At 39.1% G+C, this 21,859-nt stretch overlaps 1 protein-coding gene across 10 annotated transcripts in view; it reads right to left on the bottom strand.

The window, feature by feature from the left end:
• The window catches only part of LOC109416888 (switch-associated protein 70), a 58,021-nt gene extending 36,585 nt beyond the window's left edge, over positions 1–21,436 (bottom strand). For 2 of the 10 annotated variants that reach the window (XM_062855419.1, XM_062855420.1), the window contains exon 1: positions 21,295–21,435. The gene's annotated coding sequence lies outside the window, so the exon portion shown is untranslated. Of the gene's footprint in view, positions 1–20,913 lie in introns of all 10 variants that reach the window. The other 8 variants (XM_019690984.3, XM_029875032.2, XM_062855423.1 and 5 more) reach the window with 8 other exon arrangements.
• Positions 21,437–21,859: the final 423 nt, after the last annotated feature.

The following is a 21,859-nucleotide window of genomic DNA, read 5'->3' as shown; positions in this document are numbered from 1 at the left end:
TTTAGCTAATGCGAGATTACTTTTATTTTACACCTGTCAAGTAATAAAGCGTTTAATCTACATTATGAAAGCATTGAAGCATTATGGGATTGACAGTTCTATATAGAAATCCTCTACATAGAGATGAGCGGAAGTTACATATGTCGATTCGGCAACACTGTTAGTTTTGTTTACAACAGCTTCCAACACTTGTCACACAGCTAGATTTTCAAACTTTGTGCGTGACTTTGTTGTGGTGCAAGTTGTTTTGTTTACGTTTGCTAATTATATTCGAACTTTTTTCCCCAAATTTTGAAAAAGATAACAGCGCAATCGAAGAAATCTGAAATGCATTGCAAAGAATAGCGCGAACCAAATCGGCAGAAGTGAATCACGCAGCAGCAATGAAAGTTTTTTCGAGAAGAGCAGCGACAAAAGTTTCTTTGTGAGCATAAGCTCTTGAAAGCAGAATTAATTAAATATTATCTTCTTACTAAATTTACATATGCCATCAAATTCTCGATAATAAAAATAAATATTTGTAGTATGATGATTAACCTGGGCTTGTTAGGGTAATATCTGTAAATAAAAAGAAAATCGCGTTAAGTACTGTTCCTTTGAATTCCACTAAGAATTTGCATCCTTTGACAGATACGTATTTCGACCTCAACTGTAAGGTCGTCTTCAGTGTCTTGTACTTGACTCGACTCAAGTACAAGACACTGAAGACGACCTTACAGTTGAGGTCGAAATACGTATCTGTCAAAGGATGCAAATTCTTAGTGGAATTCAAAGGAACAGTACTTAACGCGATTTTCTTTTTATTTATTTGTAATATGTTTATTGTCGATTGCAATACCGTCCAAACAACGCCTTCCTCCAACGATATACATGTTCATTTGGCTCACACTTTGACAGTTCTCACTGCTTGATTGGCTCACAACGGCCGGCTCCACATATCTCTATAATGTAGGATTACTAGTTCTATAGGGACGTTGTTGAATGCTTCATTGCATTACCATGCTAAAAGCTTTATGGCAATCAATAATGCAAGCATTTATTACCTCATATATGCCTTCACTAATGCTTTAATCGTTGTAAACAGAAAAAAAACATCTGTTCAAAAAAAGTCTGTACAACCTTTTTAAAAAGATAACCATTCAAAAGAAAAGAAAAACAAGCACAAATTTTCATGGATTGGTTTCCTTATTTAACATACAGTGTATCAAACAATTGTCCGTACATCAATTTTTTGGTCAAAATAATTTTTCATTCAAATGTTTATAACTTTTTTATACGTCAATCAAAAACGCTGGAATTTTGACCAATTATAAAACATATATTGCAGCTCCATTGGTAAAATTTTGAGCGAAATCGAATAAGTTTTCTGAAACTTATAGAACTTTTAGTAAAACATTTAGGATTTTTGAACACATTTTTAAAACATTATATCTCAATATGTAGTTGATGAATCTTTTTCAATATTTTTTGTGTTACAGCTTGCACCTGAGGCTTTCACATGCAGCTTTGTTCGAGGTTTTATATTCACTACAAAAAATATGACAAATATGTATATATTCAGAGTATTATTTGGAATTTTATCATATTTTGATCAATAAAAGTGCCAAGTGTTTTCAACTTTTTTTAACTCTCCTAATGTAATATTTTTATACAGGACCTACTAAACAACATATGAAGAGTAGGTCCTATGCATTTTTCGTTCATTTAATGCACTTTTATTGGTAGAAAACGTTTGGCAGATTATATGTTCAAAATATGGTAATTTTTTAAATACCGTCAACTACATAAGCAAATTTTTCATATTTTTTGTAGTGAATATAAAACCTCAAACGAAGCTGCATATGAAAGCCTTAGGTATAAGCTGTAGCACAAAAAATATTGAAAAAGTTTCATCGACTACATATTGAGATATGATGTTTTAAAAATGTGTTCAAAAATCTTATAAGTTTTAGTAAAAGTTCTATAACTTTCAGAAAACTTATTCGATCTCGCTCAAAATTTTACCAATAGAGCAGTAATATATGATTCATGATTGGTCAAAATTTCAGCGGTTTTGAATGACGTATAAAAAAGTTATAAACATTTGAATGAAAAATTATTTTGATAAAAAATTTGCTGTACGGACAATTGTTTGATACACTGTAGTGCCCCGTTCTCATGAAAGAAATGGTAGAATTGAGCACGTATGAGAAAATAAGAGCAGAATCAACACAGACGTCACAGATTAATTTATATCTTTATATTATCTTCATTTGTGGTTCAATCGGTTCTGTAATCGCTTGTTTTCGAATCAATTTGGGAGAGTAAGATGACTGATGGCATTCAGACCCTAGTACAACTTTTTAGAGCTGCTGAAAACACAACTCAATGAAGCACGAGCTGAGTCTGTTGCACATTTTATCAGATGCAAAATACATGGTAGTCGTAGCACAGCGTTAGCGCGTCCGAGTTTCATCGCGGTCCAGTTTCAGGAGTCTAGGTTCAATCCCCGAAATAGAATAAAAAACATCATAGTGAGAGTATCGGAACAGGTATGAGAAGATAAAAATAGACAGAAAAATGAAAAAATACTTTTTTTCTTTGTTGACATGATGCCTTTTCTGAAATGCTTGAAACACATTGTCGATTATCGCATCTGTGATGTTCGTGTGGCTAACATGCCTATTCATGTGAACTCACATGCCTCCCAATTTGGGAGGTCCACCCACAGTGACTCTTTTACATAAAGATTTATATGTTTTCAAGAAAGCACTCGCTCAAACGTATTTTTTTCTTGGGTAAATGATGAAATAGGCTTATATGTATGGCGATGGCACAAATGTCCCAAATGGAGGATAACGTGCTTCAGAAGCCGGCCTACTGATACCTGATTGATCGAGAAATAACCTGCAATATGTTGCAGATTGCCTACACGCTTGAGAAATATGTCAAAGAACTAACTGGTTGTTTTTTTTTTAATTCTGAACGAAGACTTGATTATGACTGCAATAACTCAGTTACCAGTATTCAGCACATTAGCCTCTCAGTTCAAGCGAACAGTAATCAATCAACTGCCATATCGCACACGGAGAGGAATGTCACATTCAACAAACGATAATGCTATTTTCGCCCCTTTTATTCAAGTGCATCCGATCGGAGCCAGCAAAAACCACCATTCAGTGTCACTGTCAGAAGTCACATTAGCCAAATGTCCAGTTTGCCTTGCTATTAGGAACGCTCATATCGCTGACATATCATAAATTACATAAACGGTCACGTTCGTTCATAAGCAAACCGGCAGCGAGGCGGCGTGGCGATGATGACGACGGACGAGAGTGCTGCCTACATACATTGTACGCGGCGAGAGCGCAAAAAATGCCACTGCAGAAATGGATCCCAATCTGGACGAATGGAACTTTGCGCGCAAATCCTATCTAGCGGCTCCGAAGTCGCAACAAAAACAAAACCAGCACAACGTGCGGTGCTGCGCGCCCGCGCGAGCTGATGATGGATGTGATCGAACCGTAAGCACGCAACAACTGCCGCGGCCTGGGCGACATGCTGTCAAAACGCTTCTTTGGCTACCCGCTGCGCTCGCTGGATGCTCTATGCTCGAACTCGAACCAAGCTGCTAATGTTGTGATTGCTTTGCGTTGTTCGCATAAGCTCGCGAAGCGAACGAATAAAAAATGATCTCCATCCTTCGCTTCCGATCCGTGGAGAGCGCGAGCGCGCGCGCGCGATCCTCGACACGATGATGCGGATGAGACGACGACAACCAAAAAGGAAGTAATGCGAGCGAGCGCACCCGTTTGTGCGGGATCATAGTACGGCCCGCGAAGCGCGACTTGCTGGCGACTGGCGGTTTTTCTCTGCTTAAGGTCCTCGATCAGCCAGGCGTGTTACAACACTTAAGGCAGGGGTCCTCAAACTAAGTAAAGAATATGGTATGATCGAGTTCTCTTTATTGATCTCACTTATCTTCTTTAAATTTAAATGATAAATATGCTTCGTCGAGGAGCTGGAGAGCCATGCTGCGGATATTCCGGTAGGTGGTAGCGTACAAGATCGCCATCAAGAACGCTTTCAACGCCACCAGCGAGAATCTTTTGAGTAGCGTATGGAACCAGAGAGAACAGTGGATCACAGTCCGCAGATAACAGCAAGAGCATGATAGAGGAGCGAAGGAACGCCAAAGCTGCGATAGTGCGAGCACAAACACCAGGAGCCAAAACCGTAGCCAGTGAGAGCTCTTCGATTTTAGTTAAAGAAGTAAAACGCTCATGTAAACGGGACAAAGAGTGTAGACGGACTCCGACGAAGGCGACAAGGCCGAAAATACCGGTGACATACGTCTCATCTACGATATTTCATATCGCCTCAGTGGGACTAATATGAACACTGCGATACCCGTGATAGAGACGTCTGGACAGATATTAATCGGCCCGGCTGACCAACTGAAACGCTGTTTCAAGCGCTTATGAATATATTAACCGTGTCAACACCAAAGCATAGAAACAGAAACAGCCATCCGTAGTATGAAATCGAACAGAACCCTGAGGATTTTTAGAATTCCTAGAGAATGTGTGATAGAATTTTTCGTGTTAAGTACTGTTCCTTTGAATTCCACTAAGAACTTGCATCCTTTGATACGTATTTCGACCTCAACTGTAAGGTCGTCTTCAGTGTCTTGAGGTCGAAATACGTATCTGTCAAAGGATGCAAATTCTTAGTGGAATTCAAAGGAACAATACTTAACACGATTTTCTTTTTACTTACAGGTATTCCCCTAACAAGACCAGGTTAATCATCATAGAATTTTCGGAAAAAATCTCTAGACGAGTTCGTTTAAGTATTTCAGAAGGGAATTTCAAAAGCATCTCTGAAGGAATCCATGGGGAAATTATATGAGAAACTCATGAATAATCTCATGGTGGAATCTCTGAAGGAGTTTCTCGATTGATTCCTAAGGTAACTTCAGTAGGAATCTATTAACAGATACCTAAAAAAATGGAAGTATATTGGAGTAATTCTTAGAAGAATGTTTTTTTTTTCGTCGGGTATAATTTCAAATATTTTGCTGAGTAGTAACCATTCTCCGTTAATAATTTTCTTTGTTTTCACTGTTTTCTTAAATTGAAATGGAAAACATATAGGGTATGAGTGCCATAAGTAATTTTACGCTCACCGGTGGTATTAGCTCGTTGTTAACTCGTTAGGTATTTGAAACACATTTTAGTTAGAAACCCGATCATTGCAAAACATGAATATTGAATGCATTTCAAAGGCACTCAAGTGCCATATATGTGCTGTCAGTGCACTCCGATTCACGTTAGTGTCAAAATTACGTTGCAATTAGCGTATGTCATTTGCTCGTTGCAAAGCAAATATGTTGCAATTGCAACAGTTGAACGGCCGCTGTTGTAGATGGCTTCCTATGAAAATATAGTGACTGGCCGTTGGTTTTTTGGCTATGTCTCTAAACCGGTAAGAGATTCCATTTTAGCGCCAAGGAACGAAAGAAAGAACATTAGTTTTTGCGCTAGGAAAAATTCTGTTCAAAATAATCTATGATACAGATGGTACTTTTATCAGCATTTTTAGTCGTTTTTTCTCTATGGTGAAAAATTTTATGAGAAACTTTTTGCTCAGTGTATTTTTAATGGATTGCTGAGGTAATTTGGCGTCGATTTCACTAAAAAAAAGTTTGTTCTACGATGCATAGTTTTTGAAATATGATTTTTTGAAGTTTGGGGTGTTTTACAAAATTTTGAAAAATTGTGATATTTCATCTAGCGTTTTCCGGAAAAATGGTCCACTTTGATTTTTTTGAATTCCAAATATGATCATATATCCACGACCTCTAGCTCTGGTGAAATTTTCATTGAAATCGGAGACCCTTCGGCCCAAACCTGTTCGGTAATAAAAAAAAATCCCCAACACCATCTTGTTCGCATAAACCTCATCTCAATAAAAATCCTTATTATGACATCACCAGTTTCTTCTCATGCTCGCAACGAAAAGTTCCTGAACCAACCGGGAATCGAACCAGTCACTCTCAGCATGGTCTTTCTCCACGCTTCTCAAACACTGTTTGCACGGCGCAACAGCCTCTTGCAGGCTCGCTAAAACGAGTAGCAAAAGCGAGTCTGCGACTGCGACACGTTGGCGCGCCGCGAAACCCGAGTTTGGGAAGCGCTGGTCTCGCTGAATATCCAGATGCTTACTGCTTCGGCAGTATGAACTCTGTTCACTCCTATACATGCACTTGACTCTAATAAAAAATATTCGGGAGGAACACTTGAAGGTATTTCGGGATCGAATACCATGAATAAAATTTGGAAAGAATCCCTAGATGAATCTATAAAAGAATTCCTGAAGAGGTCTCTGGAATTGGAAGAATTCCGGAGTTAATGGGAGGATTTTTTTTTTGCAAATAGCATGAGAAATGGTTTGAAAAAAAAAAATATCCGAGAGGAATCTTATGTAGATTTTCGGGAGAAACATCTCGAATAATTCATTCTCCCAGGATACTTGAAAGATATCTGGAAAAAAACTTGAGAAAATTTTCTGGAAAAGGGAAAAACTAAGAGTCTTTTTCAGAATTCCAGACAAATTCCGAAAGAAGTTCTTGGGATAATTCCGACAGATATCCCACGAAGAATTTCGCGAGAATTCGCTTCGAAAATTTACGGAAGGAGTAGCTGAAGAAATCCTTGAAGGATTCCAGTATTGATTCAAGGAAAAGTACCGGAAGGAGTCCTTGGAAGCATCCCAAAAGGAATTTCGATGAGTATTCCGAGAGAAATCACAGGAAGAATTCCTGAAAATTTCCTAAAAGAATTCTGGGAGGAAATATGTTTGAAAGGAAATCCTGGCAGCCTTCTGGGAGCATTTCCAGGAAGAATTTCAGAAAGAGCCCTTGGAGTTGGAGCAATTTCCGCTAAGTCATTAAGCTCTCGGTCGGGAAGAAATATGTAATTGTTTCAGGGAAGAATCCACGAAAGAAAAGAACCCGGGAAGAATCTTTGCAGTGAGGTTCGGAAGGAAATGCCACAAAAGCTTCAAAAACATGCCTGAAAGGATTCCGGAAAAAAAAACAACGTGGAAGAGTTTCAAAAGGATTTGTTTGTAAAAAATCCAAGAGGAAATTCTGGACGTATACTTTACAGGATTCCGAGAGCTGGAAGATTTGTTGGAGAAATTCCGGATAGTCCATGAATAATTCCGCGAGGAATTGCCTGAACAATTTTGGGAGCAATATATGAAGTAATTCTGGTAAGAGGAAAGAAAATCATTAAGAAAATACTAGTGGGAATGCTAGGAGAAAATTTTAGGGAAATTCCTGGAAGAGTCACGGGAGCAATTCTGTGGAGCATTCCAGAAAAAATCCATAGGATAAGTGTACCAATTATGGCTATAGTACCAATTATTCGCCATAGTTGATTTTCACCCTTTAACGATGTACATCAACAAGAAAAACTTTGTGAACAACAGATCACGTTTACAAAAGATAGTCGCACTCATTTAAACTCCACATTTTCCTTAAATCATGGTGGAAATAAATTATTTTCCTTAAAATTTCAGCTTTCTTGCACCCTTTTTCGCCATAGTGTACCAGTTATGGCTAACTCCATAAGGAATGCATGCAAATAGTGCGAAAAGGAATCGAAGTTAAAAAAAGTAACCATAACTGGGACAGGGCTCCTATCATTGGCACACGCTGTAATAAATACTAAAAGTAGTTTTGGCTCCGTTTTTATATTTTTCCTGTAAAGTATGGAAACTAAGCTGTCTTTTAACTTATTGATGACATTCGTTGGTCTTCTCGTTATTTTTGTATAAATAGCTTTCCTTAGGTAGTGCCATTATTGGTACACGCATCCTATTTCCGAGAAGAATTAATGAGAAACTTTCAAGTGAAAGCCCTGGGAAAATTTAGGAGCAAAGCCAAGCCAATAAAGTAAAAAGAGAAATTTCTGAAAAAAAAAATCGCCAGAAATCTGAAGAAGATTTCGGGGAGATGTTTGAATTGCGGAAGATGCCCCTAGAAGAGTTCCAGGAGGATTATATGTAAAAATTCCGGAATAAATCTTATTTAGAGTTCCGGGACGAAGCTCTGGAAGAATTCCGGGAGATTTCTTTGGAAGAATTTTTGAAGAAATCTTTGGAAGAATTCCGAAAGGATTACTGGAATAAATTCGAGGGGAATCCCTGAGAGAATTCTAGAAGAAATTACTAGACATAATCTGGAAAAAGCATCTGGAATGATTCAGGAATGAATCCCAGGAGGAATTTACGTTGGGATCCTCATGAAAACTACTGAAAAAAACATCTGGAGGAGCTTTGAAATGAATCCAGAAAAAATATCCGGGAGAAATCCTAGAAAAATCCTGGAAAAATATAAGGAGGATTCTTTTGAAGTATTCTGGAATGAATCCTTGGAGTGACTCTCAGAGGAACCCGGAGAATTCTAGGAGTATTTTTATCTGTATTAAGTAACGAGAATGTCAGCCCTAGGCTAGTTCATTTTGGGACCCATGCTTTAATTTCCTTCCGAATGAAGAACTTACATTTTGCCGGGAGTGGAATTCGATCCCACGTCCTCAGCGTAAGAGGAGTTGTTTTACTAGTCGTAACCAAATATTCAACCTATTACTTGCATTTTTTCAAAACACTCGATGTGTTGATAACTCTCAAAGTTGAATTTTGGTCAGCATTTGTTTTGTATCATTTCCGGTTCATTTGAAATAAATTTTAGACCACTGCCATTTATCTCTGACCACTATCTACTGCCATGTATACCATGTATACGCTTGTCAGTATCCCGATTTTTGTTTAGGTTAATCAACCCAAGCAGAAAATACCAAGTCAAATACTCTGCAATTCATAAAAGAAACACGTGTTTGAGGTTTGAATTGCGAAAAGAAAAACACGTGCTCCGGTGGGAATCGAACCCACGACTCCCAATTCGCTAGACGGGCGCTTCTTTTTCTCCAAGCTACGGAGCCACAGTTCTGTGCTTTCAGGGGACGGAGCTGGTCAAGTGGCTCCGTAGCTGTATGTGATTGATGGGAATTTGATTTAAAAACAACTCCTCGTTTTACGTACTACGTCAAAATATGTGAATGTGCTAAAACAATTTGAGAACCTCTGCTTAAAGGATAGCGTCGTCCCCACGAAAAAAAAGTGTGCATTTTACAGCTGCGCCACCAAAGTTCAACGGATCGATCTGAGGTTGCCGCCGTGTGTCGTTGTTGTCGCCGTGGGTACGAAGATCGCAAGTGAGCACCGCACCGCACGCGCAATGGTCCTTGAAATTCTTCACAAAACTGTGAGCGCCCGGCTCGGGTTGGCGGGTGCCTACTTATCTGTATATTTACTACGTACGACGTCTGACAGGCAATTGACCCCGGCGAGCTGCTTTTGCTGCTGCTGCTGCCGTTGACCGTCTCTCATGAGGACAGAAGAACAGTGGTTTTGTTTTGGGGACTGCATCACCACCGGAACGGCGGCAACTATCCCAGGTGCCACAGACAAGAATAAGATAGTGAGTCCCAAGTAACACACATGTTATATAAAAGTTACGACAGCGCAAGTTTTGGTTGTATAGAAGTTTATTTTACGTTATTTCAACACAATGTTAGAATTACGTAAAATAAACTTCTATACAACCAAAACTTGCGCTGTCATAACTCTATTATAACATGTGTGTTGCTTGGGGTGAGTCACCATCACCAGTAACTGTCGAGTCGGTAGGCTGTTTGGGCAAGCGGATGATGATGCAGCGCGTCAAGGTCGTTCAAAATGTTAATGGATTAATTGGAGATGCCACCTGGGGGAATGACTCAACTAATTGAAATGCAATCGAGACGGAATGTATTCTAATGCAAAGTGACTAGGCGTCTTGGTTTATGTGGGACTATCTCGTACTCGAGTTATTGGCTACGCGATACGAAGCGTCGCGTCGTCGTGAACTGAAGAAAACAGTTTCAAAATTTGCTTGAATCCGCTTTGCGAAGGTTGACTCGCAATAGGACTTATTTGGACTTCTTCTTCTTCTTCTTCTTGGCACTAGGACAAAGAGAGCTGCAGAGCTTAGTGTTCTATGCGCACTTACACAGTTAGTATCTGAGAGCTTCTTCAACTAATGATCTTTTTGCATGTGTATATCATGTGGTAGGCACTAAGATAATCTGGGAAGTCGAGGAAATTTCCAAACCTTGCTAAAAAGGATCTATCGTTGAAAATGGTTAAGCAGTGGCAGCTAGATGGGCTAGATGATTCAAGTGTTGGTACAGAGTTTCGCGTAGGTTGGAAGAAGTGACAGCCAAAGAAGTTTGCGGGAAAGTGACATCGCTGTGGAAGTTCAGAGGAAGAGCATATGAAGAAGGATTGCCGCTGAGACGAAACTGAAGACTGTGCGAATCATTCAGCGTTGAATAGAAAGGCGGCTACGTTCATGGCAACTCGTTTTGAAAGTTCGTCGAGTACTGGACCAATACGTTTTCGATATCTGCCTTCAGCAGGAGTTTAAAACGAGGCGTGGCGAAGGAGGAGTAATCATGATTAACAATCAATTCATGGATTAAGGAAGTGTTTGTGATGAGCATGTCCTTTTCGAGCATGAAAATAGGCATAATTTTCTCCTTCTCTTTTACTCCATCAGAAAATTTGTAAACAACAAGGCCAAGAAACTTCAAAATCCCATACGAAATCAAAACGGTGCAGTGCCCTATACCCAGCCAATAGGGTCAAAGTGTACCCTGCACTCAGGCAAATAAACCTAAGATTATCATAAGGTCTAACTTATGAAATGGCCTTTAAACAATTCATAACGGCTAGAACGATTTTCATAAGGTCGGTCTATGACGCAGAATCGACTCACAGTTTGGCTTTTATACACATTTAGCAACACGATATTCTCAAGCGTCGATAGCCGCGTGGGTTGGGCACGAGCTCAGTGATCTCGACGTTCATGGATCGATTCCAGGCTGCATCATTTTGTGATTTTTCTGCTCTTTTCATAAGTTTATCTTATGTAATTAGGTCATAATAAGCATGTTCAATTTCCATAAGGTATTCTTATGGCATCCATACTTTACAGTTATGGCTAAATTTCATCAGGTATATTGATGAATTTCGGTAGTTTACTTCGCTGAGTGTGAATACCGCGATTTCTCCCAAGATTCCATCCAAATTTTTGCCGGGATTCTTTCTGGATTTCATCACACACACACACACACACCAACAAATCTCAGTTTTCATAGTGACACAATTGAGTAAACTGACGTAATTTAGCAAGACACAAATATTGAACTGATCTATTTTTGTGGCTCGAGTAATCTATTCAGGAAAATAAATACTACCAAACTAATTTTACGCCATTTCAGACATATTCAGTAGATTTTAAAGCAAACTCCTGCGATACTTCGTCACGTAACGTGATATTTAGTTCGTTGTCTCATAAATTTACATGAGAAAAGACACAACCACGGTTTGTTTACAAGTAGCCAATCTCCAAACGTCATTTTTCGGAATCGGCTGCAGAAGCAATTCGCATGAAGTTTTCGCGAATTAGATATTTGTTCTCACAGTTGAAGTTCAGTAAATTTTATTGAAAAATTATTTTGGTGGCTTTAACCCTTTGGAGCCGGAGGGGTCATATATGACCCCGGCGATGAAACCGAGCATAGCAAACGTGTTCGACACCAGCGAGGTTGCGTCAACAGCGGCGAAACATATCGGCTCCAAAAGGTTAAGCGGACAAAGTAGGCGGAAACAGCAGGTAGTTATTTGCAAAGAAGAAGGGAATTAAGATATATACTTCTCGGTGCAATAGTGTAGTGAAAAAAAAAACAAGATTTTGAAACGCTTCTTATTTTCAGTTTCCTTCGATACATAATACCCTGCATCAAGCGCTGCATCGATTTGTGTCTTCCATATGCGACCCATTCCTGAGGAACAGACTCCCAGTGCAGGTGAACCATTGCCCCCTACAAAATAATCAGTGGCCGGCTCAACAAGCAACGTTTTTTCGGGAGAAGGCTACGATAGTTTAATTTTTTCAATGATGTAGAATAATCAATTTAATAATAAATGCGTGGAAGAATTCCTTAGGACATTCATACCATAAATCGTTATTTGAGAGAAACTGGGGGATAATTTTCTAGGGTTGGCTTTTTGAGATTATGTTTTGATGCGTTGTCAACTTGCAGTAAAATTACAAGTCAAAACTGCCTCGAGTTTACCTCTTGTAAAAATAAGTTCGCACTTAATCTTGCATCATTTTTCTCGCTGCAATATGTCGGCGTACAGTGACATAAAATTACAAGGTTTTTTTTAAGTGTGCAATTCACCCTTCTGGAATTCGTCGCAGGATTACTCCTCTGATTTATCCTTGAATTCATCCCAACATTTGTTCCGGAATTCTCCCGGAAATTCTACCGAGCTACCTCCCGTAACAGTTCCCGGAGTTCATGCCGGGATTTCTCACAAAGATCTTGCAAAAAGCGTCCAAACATTTTTTCAAAAAAGTATTATAAAAGTTCTTACAAATTACTTCTGGAATGAGAAATGCGGCAGAAATTTTGAAAGGAATTTCATGAAAAAAACTGGAGGGAAGTTCTAGTAAAATACCGCAACGAACTGGGAATACTGGGAGAAGCTCTGATAGAAGGTCCGACAAGACCAATAAGCGAAATTTTGAAAGAGATCCCGAGAGGAGTACCTGAATAAATCACGAGAAATTCTCTAAAAGAAATCCCGGAAGAAACTAGTAGAAATCAAAGAAGGAATTCTGGAAGAAATTCCAAGAACAAAAAAAAACTCCCAATAGATTCGGCCAAAATTTTGAATTCTGGCAAAATCTCAAAAAGAAATGTCGGAATAAACTTCTCAAAAAAAAACAGGAGGAACACTGACAGAAAAAATGTTGAAAAATTTCTAAGAGAACGAAGAGCTCCTATAAAAATCCCGGAAGAACCTTCGTAAAAATCACAGGATAAATGCATGAAACGATTCCAAGAGAAATCCCGGGAATATTTCTGCGAAAAATCTAGAAAAGAACACACTTAGAAATGTCCAAATCTCGGAAAAAAAACGGTCAGGGAGGAACAACAGAACTTTTTCAAACAAGGATTTCGGGTAGAGTCCCAGTACGAATCGCCAGAGGAATTGCGGAAATCTTGGAAATATCCTGGTAGGAACCAGAAACAAACTCCACAAATATACAAACAAGATTCCCTAGTTAAATAGAATACTAAAGAAATCTTGGGAGTAATTCAAAGAGGAATTCCAGATAGAGTTCTTGACGAGCTTCTTGTGAAAATCCTTAGGGAACAGTTTCCACATTCAAAATTACCAGCTTTTAAACTACGATCCTAAAGCTCTATATAGATTCTTGGTTTTGGTCACAAAACCTGGTCTAAGGGCCGATTTCTTCACCTGCCCGGCTTAACGACGTAAGCCTGGTTTATCTTAAACCACACTTAAAGTTAAGCCAAATTCTTAAGCCAGGTTTAAATATTTGCATTTCTTCACACCGGCTTAGCAAATGAAGGCGATGGCTTACGCTAAGCCAAGCTTAACGAAATTTCCCATATCATTCCAGTGACTTTCCAATGGAAACGTCATTTTAAGCCGCCGATATTTTGAAATGCCCGTTATATGCAGTATGGAGTAACAACAACAAAACATCCGCTGAAATTTTAGTAGGAAAGGCGGAATCGGTAAATTTTTCGGATGCAGAAGGAAATTAACAACGATGAACTACCTATAGTGTTGATATTTTACCCAACGCTAGTATCAAAGATCTTCGATGTAGTACCTACTCCATATGATCGTTCTACAACATTTGGTGTTCAAATTTGCCTTTCATTGTACAAAATTGGAGTGCCACCAGTGCCACATTGCAGCAAAGGCGTTGCAATGTTGATTTTATGCTATCCAGAATCGCTTTCGAATAAATAATCTCCATTATCGCCCTGTTAGAGTTGCATTTCGATAGTGAGTTTTTGAAAATGTGTTGGTCGTGAGATACTCCAGCGTCCAGACCATTTTTCGAATATGTTTAAAATTTGGAACTGTGTATGAAAGCCACAGCAAAGTTCAAGTTCAACTAGAAACTGAAATCCCTCAATAGAAACAGTTTATTCCTCTTTTATTCCATTCGTTGGTGTTTTTAAAAGCTTTATTTTAAAAATGCTTATGTGCCGTTCACAAAATACGTAACGCTCTTAAGGAAAGGAAAATATGATCGTGCGTTACGGCCCATACAAAAGATTTAGGATTTTAATATAAAAATGCATTAATACGATGATGATATGTACAACCGAAATCAGTTGCATTATGAATCATATTGCAATTGTTTGGTATAGTACGAAAAGCTAGTCCGTTGTGATCCGGCAAGTATAAATCAAATTTCATAGTGCTGATTTACAAAAAGATATTTAAAATCCACTTGCGTCATTTTTAGATATGGGAACTTACGCATTTTCGGCAGTTTTGTTCTCTTCGTCATGGAGTTTTTTTTTTGAAATTTATTGAACTCAAAGTTGGCCTCAAATCCTTCCAAAGTGAGCTGAATGATATGCCCATGTTTCAGGCATTTTGGCCGACAAACACCCCCTACGACGAAGAGAACAAACCTGCCGATAATATCCAACGTCACCCTATTAGGTATTCAAAATAAGTCATATTTAGAAGTACACCACGAATAATACTTTTTAAATTTAGAATTATAAGTCAAAATGTTGAATATTCGATGGGCTAAACGTGCTTTGAACTAAGTTTTTCTATAGAAATTCCTTATAAGGAATCAGTGTATAAAAAGTTATTAGAAGATTTTTTTTTGCGTGTCATCCTAAGTTTGTTTGTTAAAAAATAATATGTCTTGAACCATAAGAGACAAAAATATGTTTATTGTGATCTGAAATTATGGAAGGACTTGACTTCAAATAAATAGAACTTCAATGCAAATGTACTTTCGACTTCCAAATCAGGATGACAAATTTCCAAAAGTATCAACACGGTGCCTTTTTGAAGACTTTCAATCTAATGTAAAAACTTGATTGTCCAAAAACCCGATGTTGAATATTTTATATTGACGACGCACCGGCTGTAGATTATCATTTTCTTTATCATCGCCTCCATCCGTAATCCGTATCCAAACGTTTTAGAATTGTATTGTTCATAAATATCTATATATAAAAAATGCAGTGGCATACGTGGGACCGCGCATAACTTGCGAACGAAAGGTCCGATTTAGATCGTCTTAGTTTTGTTCTGTTAGTTTTCACCCAAGGAAGGTTTATGAGGCAAAAAACATGGAAACATTGACAGTTTTTGAAAATCGATCTTCTATACGTTTTGTGACCGGGACTTGGACTTGGCTAGGGACTTGGAACGTCAAAAAACGCAGTAGGCAAGACAAAGTTTGCCAGGGACAGCTAGTACATACTATAAAATGTTTTTTTTAAAATATTGTCTGCTGTTTCAAAAATTTTACCATGAAGCAGGTGAAGAAACCCAAACTCTGCAATTTGCGGCTTAAGCCTGGCTTAGCGCTGCTAAGCCACCTCAGAGCACCGCTTAAGATAAGCCACACTTAACCCTTAAAGGCGCACGACAATAAAAAACTGATTTAAAAAATAAATTAATAATTAATAATAAAAGTGAAGGTCAATTATTTTGGAGCGTTTTTAGGTATGTTGTTTTAAAACAACATTGCGCATTTAAGGGTTAACGTAAACCGTAGCTTTACTAAACCGGGTTTAGTGGTTAAGCCGAGGTGAAGAAATCGAAAAAATGATAAGCCCGGCCTAAAATTTTGCTAAGCCTGGTTTAAAATTTAAGCCCGGGTGAAGAAATCGGCCCTAAGAGTACATATTTTTTAATGCTCTTATTGGTTCTTGTTGAAATTTTTTTTTGATTTTTGTTTTTGTTTTCATGGTAATTTTGAGTAATTTTCTTACCATGTACGCACAATTGGGTGTTCACTCATAAAATAAAATCCCTGAGTTTTTGAACTAGAAATTGTTACGGGTATACATATTTGTTACATTTACAAGACAGAATATTTTTTAAATGTTATAACACAATTCAATATTCGTACGTTCTTTGTGTTATATGTTTCAATTTCACTAGTAACTATTCCCTTAATTTCAATATACATTAGGGTTCTGTCAGAATAGAGGCCAATGAAATGCAATCCTATTTTGATTGCCAACTTTCAGGCCATTTCGGGCCGCGGTTAAGCACTAGAGGGGCTGCCCATAAACCACGTGGTCATTGGGGGGGGGTTCGGCCAATGACTATTTTGTATGGACATATAAAAAATTTTGTATGGACAAATGACCACCCGGGGGGGTGGGGGTCGAAAAGTACCACAAAAATGACCACGTGGTTTATGGACAGCCCCAGAGATGTAAACCTTTCCCTGGCACGAACTTCAAGTTATAGAGCTCTAGTGCACACTTAGTTTTTTATACCGAACTCGGTTTAATTTTTTAACGAACTCGATCGGTTGCATTTGGCAAACCGAGAAATTCGGTACATATCAGATATTCTGTCGATTAAAAGCGAATGCTCGTTAAAAATGACAGATTCATGCGTCAAAACTACCGAAAAAGACGGTTCTCATTGAAAATATACGAACTCGGTGCCAGATACCGAGAAAACTCGGTTCACCAAGCTGACGAGCTGAACAATCGCGCGGCCATGTTTGTTTTTCTCAGTTTTCATCAGTTGGACTAAATGATGAAATGACCGGTGTTTTGTGCAAATATCAAGCTATGTGTTGACGGATTTAGAAGGAATCTACTTGGAGATGCTGGTAAGTGCTTATACTAATGGGATATCAAAATTGTTGAGCAAAATAATGTGCGATTAATTATGTTTCTCCTACTTTGTTCCAGTTGATCCAACGCAACATCCGGAAGCGGGCGAATTTCGCCAACTACATAGAAAGGCTTTTCCCAATCGAAATTTAAAAATCCATGGCTTACAAATATGTATGATAAATAAAACATGCAATGAAAAATGTAATCGCGAAGTTAATTATTTAATAGCTCATTGGTATCCGAATAACATTTCCCAAACATCCACGATGTATAACCGAACTTCGGTTTATTAATTTTGCTTCAGCTCCAACCGACTGCTTCGGTAAGTTTGACGTTTTGGTTCAAACCAAACCTATACCGATCACTCGGTTAATGCACTTTCAACCGAACACCCAACCGAGCGTTCAGCAGATAAAAACTCGGTTGAAATTCAACCGAGTTCGGTTAAATTTTCTAAGTGTGTGATGAAACCCGAATCGGATGCCTGATTAGAATTAGTTTTCCTAGACAGAAACAACCTATGAAACCAGCAACAAGTGCTGTGAACTATAAGGCGAACTGCCAAATAAAACACAATTCCAGGATGACTGATGGACACAAACCAATTAATGAGGGCCCATATAGCCGAGGCGGTAAACGCACGGGTATTCAGCATGACCATGCTGAGGGTGACGGGTTCGATTCCCGGTCGGTCCAGGATCTTTTCGTAAAGGAAATTTCCTTGACTTCCTTGGGCATAGAGTATCTTCGTGCCTGCCACACGATATACGCATGCAAAATGGTCATTGGCAGAGGAAGCTCTCAGTTAATAACTGTGGAAGTGCTCATAGAACAGCTGAGAAGCAGGCTTCGTCCCAATGAGGACGTTACGCCAAGAAGAGAGAGAGAGAGAGAGAGAGAGAGAGAGAGAGAGAGAGAGAGAGAGAGAGAGAGAGAGAGAGAGAGAGAGAGAGAGAGAAACCTCGTCATCCTGTGATCGGAAGGTGTTTATCCATCTGTTTTGTTATCCATATGTTTTGTGTTGTGCTGTTTCTATTTGTGATGTCTCTTATTTGTGCATTTGTAAGGTTCCAGTGTCGTGATCATAAGCCATGTCGATATGGATTTTTTTATACTAAAAAGATACTTTTCGCCTAAATGGCGTGATTTTTTTTTTTTCGAAATGGATTATTCTGGAGGGGGCCAGGCCCCCTTGGCCACCCCCTATTTACGCCAATGGTCGTGATATACTTTGTAATAATTAATTTTCTTTTATTTTTGTAACAAATCCCACCAAATAACTAAATTCTTCTAAGTACCTTTTTTGCTAAACTCCAAGATTTTTCTCAGAATTCTTTTAGGTTAATTGCAAGAAATTGGTTTAACAAATCCACCGACAACTTCTTGGTAGACGTATTGCCTAGTGAAAAGACAACGCAGATGGGCAAATGCCAGGGGATGCGTTGATAATAGCAGAATAGCAGAAATTGGTTTAACAAATCCACCGACAACTTCTTTTATCAAGAAATGACATCCAAACACTCTTAAAAATAGGGGAAAAACATTCAGGAAGCCCAACCTATAATTCTACACCTGTCCGTTAAATTACAAGTACAGGTTTAAACTGGACTGGATGTCTGTTATCACCACCAGTACGGTGCAGTATTACGCGCAAACCCCAAAATTTTATTCCCACCTTTGGGTTTCCGCGCCGAAGACCCAGCGCCAGATTCGGCGACAAAGAGAGCTGACAGCAGTCGCCGGCCAGTTGGCAATCCTGATATTTGACGACGATCGCCCGTTAGTCATGGGAGTGGATTGTTGTCACGCAAATAGAGCTTTTCGCTGAAAATGCATGTGTATTGAGTTATTGTTGACTGATTTTTGCTGTGTAAGTGTGGAATTCAGCGATTTCCTGTATCGCGTAAGCCTTCGCTGGAAGAAAACATCATGTTGCTCAGCGAAGCAAGGAAAATTTTCAGTGAAAAAAGCAATAATGTTAAGATTTGGATGAAAATCCTATGGAAAATTGGAAATCACGATAGAGTATCAAAAATTAAAAAAAAAACCGGTGATATGATAAATCTTTTGGCTATTCCGATGAATGGAAGTAGAGATTTTTTTGGTGTTCATTCGAGATTTCTGAGAGTTGTTCTTGGGGTTCCTAGCAGAGTTTGTCCCAGAATTTCTGCAGGAGTTTTTTTACGGGGTCTCTGCTGGGGTACCTCCCGGTTCTTTTTTTTTTCAGAGGTTTTCCCAAGTGGATCAATGCAAGAAATGCGGTGAACAACTTCAAGGAAAAGCCTGGAAAAAGCTCTGAAAGAAATCACGGGAAGAACTTTACGAGAAATAGCCTCTGCAATTTGGGATTGCACTAAAAAAAATAAGGAGAAAGACCAGGATAAATTCAGAAAAACTCTGAGAGATATGCCAGGACCAAAGCCGGAAGGAATCTTCTAAGATATGTACCGGGAGCAACTCCGAGAGAAATTTCAGGTAAAACTTAAAAAGAATATCCCGCAAGAATCTTTAGGAAATATTCCAACTGAAACACCTGTACAAATCCAAAGCAAAACTCTGAAAAGCTCAAGGAAATGTCTTGAAGAAATTGCAGGTGAAACTTCTAAAGAAATCCCAACAAAAAGTCCTGCAGAAAATTCATGGAAAACTCCTTAAGAAATCTTTGCCGGAGCACTAGTAGAAATCCCATAAATAATTCCTGCAGCAACTGTGGAAGAAATCCCGGGAAGATCTACTGGAGAAGTCTCATGAGAAACACTGGAAGGAAGAGCAAAATATCTTTAAGAGGAATTCCGAGAGAAACTACTGGAGAAATTCTGTGAAAACACCTGCGATATATCATTAAGACTCTTGGGTAGATCTCGTAATTAATCATGGAATAAATTCCTCGGAAGAGCTTCAAGAACCTCCCACGAGGGACTCTGGAAGCAATACAAAAAAAAACCTCTAGAATAAATTGTGGAAAAAAATCCTCGTGAAAAACTCTAGCATCGGTAGGAACTCAGAAGTCTCGGAAGATTCTTAAAGAAAAAAAAAGTTCGAATCTTGGAAAATGGAAAAAAATAAATACTAAGAACATGTTTCATGGGAAAATGCGGAAGGTATCCTGTGACAAATCCTGGGAGGCATTCCATGAGGTATTTCCAAACTAATTTCAGAAAGAAACCCTGAGAGAATTTCTGGAAAAAATCATTGTATCGGCATTACTAGATTAATTTCAACTACCAGATTCATACCAGCAATGTAGTAAACTCTGTGGACTCTAATTCTGTAGTAAAGTAGTAAAGTTCATTATTTCGTATTCATGTTTTTTTTATCGTTGTAGAATTCCTCTGAGCGTTCAAAATGTTTCCTGAGTATTACAGGTTTTCCCCTGATAAACAAAATTCCCTGAGAATTCTCGGTTTTCCAGGTAGTAAACACCCTGTATAGGAATAGAATTCCCAGTGGAAAATTTGTCGAATTCGCTCACGTCAAGGTCGGCATCAAATGTCAAGCTGGAATTGTTGTTTACCGTTATATTTATCAGCAGTTTATTAATTTTTCTTCCGTTTTTTCATTATACTCTGTGCACAAGGATATCGAGAAAAAATCCGTTGCGAAAAGATCCAGGACCAACACTGAGTCGAACCCCTGCTGAATTCCAGTACGATTACTGCTTCTGCTTTATGGGCCCTTATCTTATGTCTCCTTAATCAAATGCATTATTTCTTAAATGTGTGAAGTGTTGCTTTCTCCGTAACAGTACTTATTTGTTTGTAAATATTCAGTGACCGCATTTGGTGCGATATCGCCGCTCCTTCGTCAACCGTCGTGCTATGTAATCGAAATGATAAGATAAGAATTTGCAAACTGTAGACTGGCCGATGGACAGATCCGGCAAAGCTTTGCACAAAGAAATATCTTAGAAGATTTCCGGGAAACACCCAGCAGCAACATCAATAGCAAAAAAAAAAACAAGTGTATGATATCACCCTAGACTATTTTCAGACACTCATTTGCCCCGGCAATTAGTTTCCAAATACGCCTAGAATGGGTCCGGATTTGGAGCGATACAAGCGTTAGGCACACGTGCGTTATGCATTTAAATCACCTCAACAGCTGCGGATACTCATGTTTGACTCCTAAGTTGATGGCCATAAATCCAATCCGATCCTAATGTACTAATTGTACACGATTAGCGCCGACAAACCATAATCGTCCAACCACCTTAAACTATTCGTTCATTCGCATAAACAATCGGAAACCGTGTGATCCACAGGCACGCGCGTAATTTCACACATTGTCCAACAGTTGCCGTTGCGTGCGCTCAACAGACACGGGGTCAACCGCTACTACACAGTACACACTACCGAGTAACCTATCCGGCACTAGATCCTAACGCATAAGTAGATCCAATGATGTAGTAACACTTCTAGTTAGACACGCACTTGTTCTTGCACCTTCCCACAAAACACTTAAGCTATGTACTAACTTTGAGAGCCGAACTGGAATTAAGCGCATGCGTACGCGACCGAGCTTGAAACGATACTAAGAACACCGACTGCTTTGGAGAGCCAAGCTGCTCAAGTTACTCCGTCCGACATCAAGGCGCGATGTACGATCGTCTGTCTGTTCAAACTTTGAGTCATCACATGATTTGAGAGCACCACGCACGACGATGGACGACGACGACAACAGTTGTTGGTCGATCGGTCTGGGTCCGAGTGCTGGTTATTCGATACGATACTAGAGATGATCTGTACCGAACCGATGAGGGCGACTCTACTACAGAGGACGGATATGGAGCGCGGCGCGGACACACAAAGTGGAAGAGTAATAACAACAAATTGACTTAGTTGCCGCTGCCCGCCCGCGGGAGAAGAGCGTTGAAAGCAACATGAGACTTATGAGCGTAATCGGTCACTTGGGATTGCAGCTTAGAGACTAGAGATGTGCAAGATACTCAAGGGGTTGTTGGGTTGTTAAATATAAGATGATGAGATCTAAGTCGGGTTTTGGGCAGAATCCGTATCAGCTAATGACCATTGGCAGAAATC

This window comes from Aedes albopictus, chromosome 3 (genome assembly GCF_035046485.1).
Source record: "Aedes albopictus strain Foshan chromosome 3, AalbF5, whole genome shotgun sequence".
Classification (NCBI taxonomy): domain Eukaryota; kingdom Metazoa; phylum Arthropoda; class Insecta; order Diptera; family Culicidae; genus Aedes; species Aedes albopictus.
Note: the sequence above shows the minus strand (reverse complement) of the source record. Positions and strands in the feature narration are given on the sequence as shown.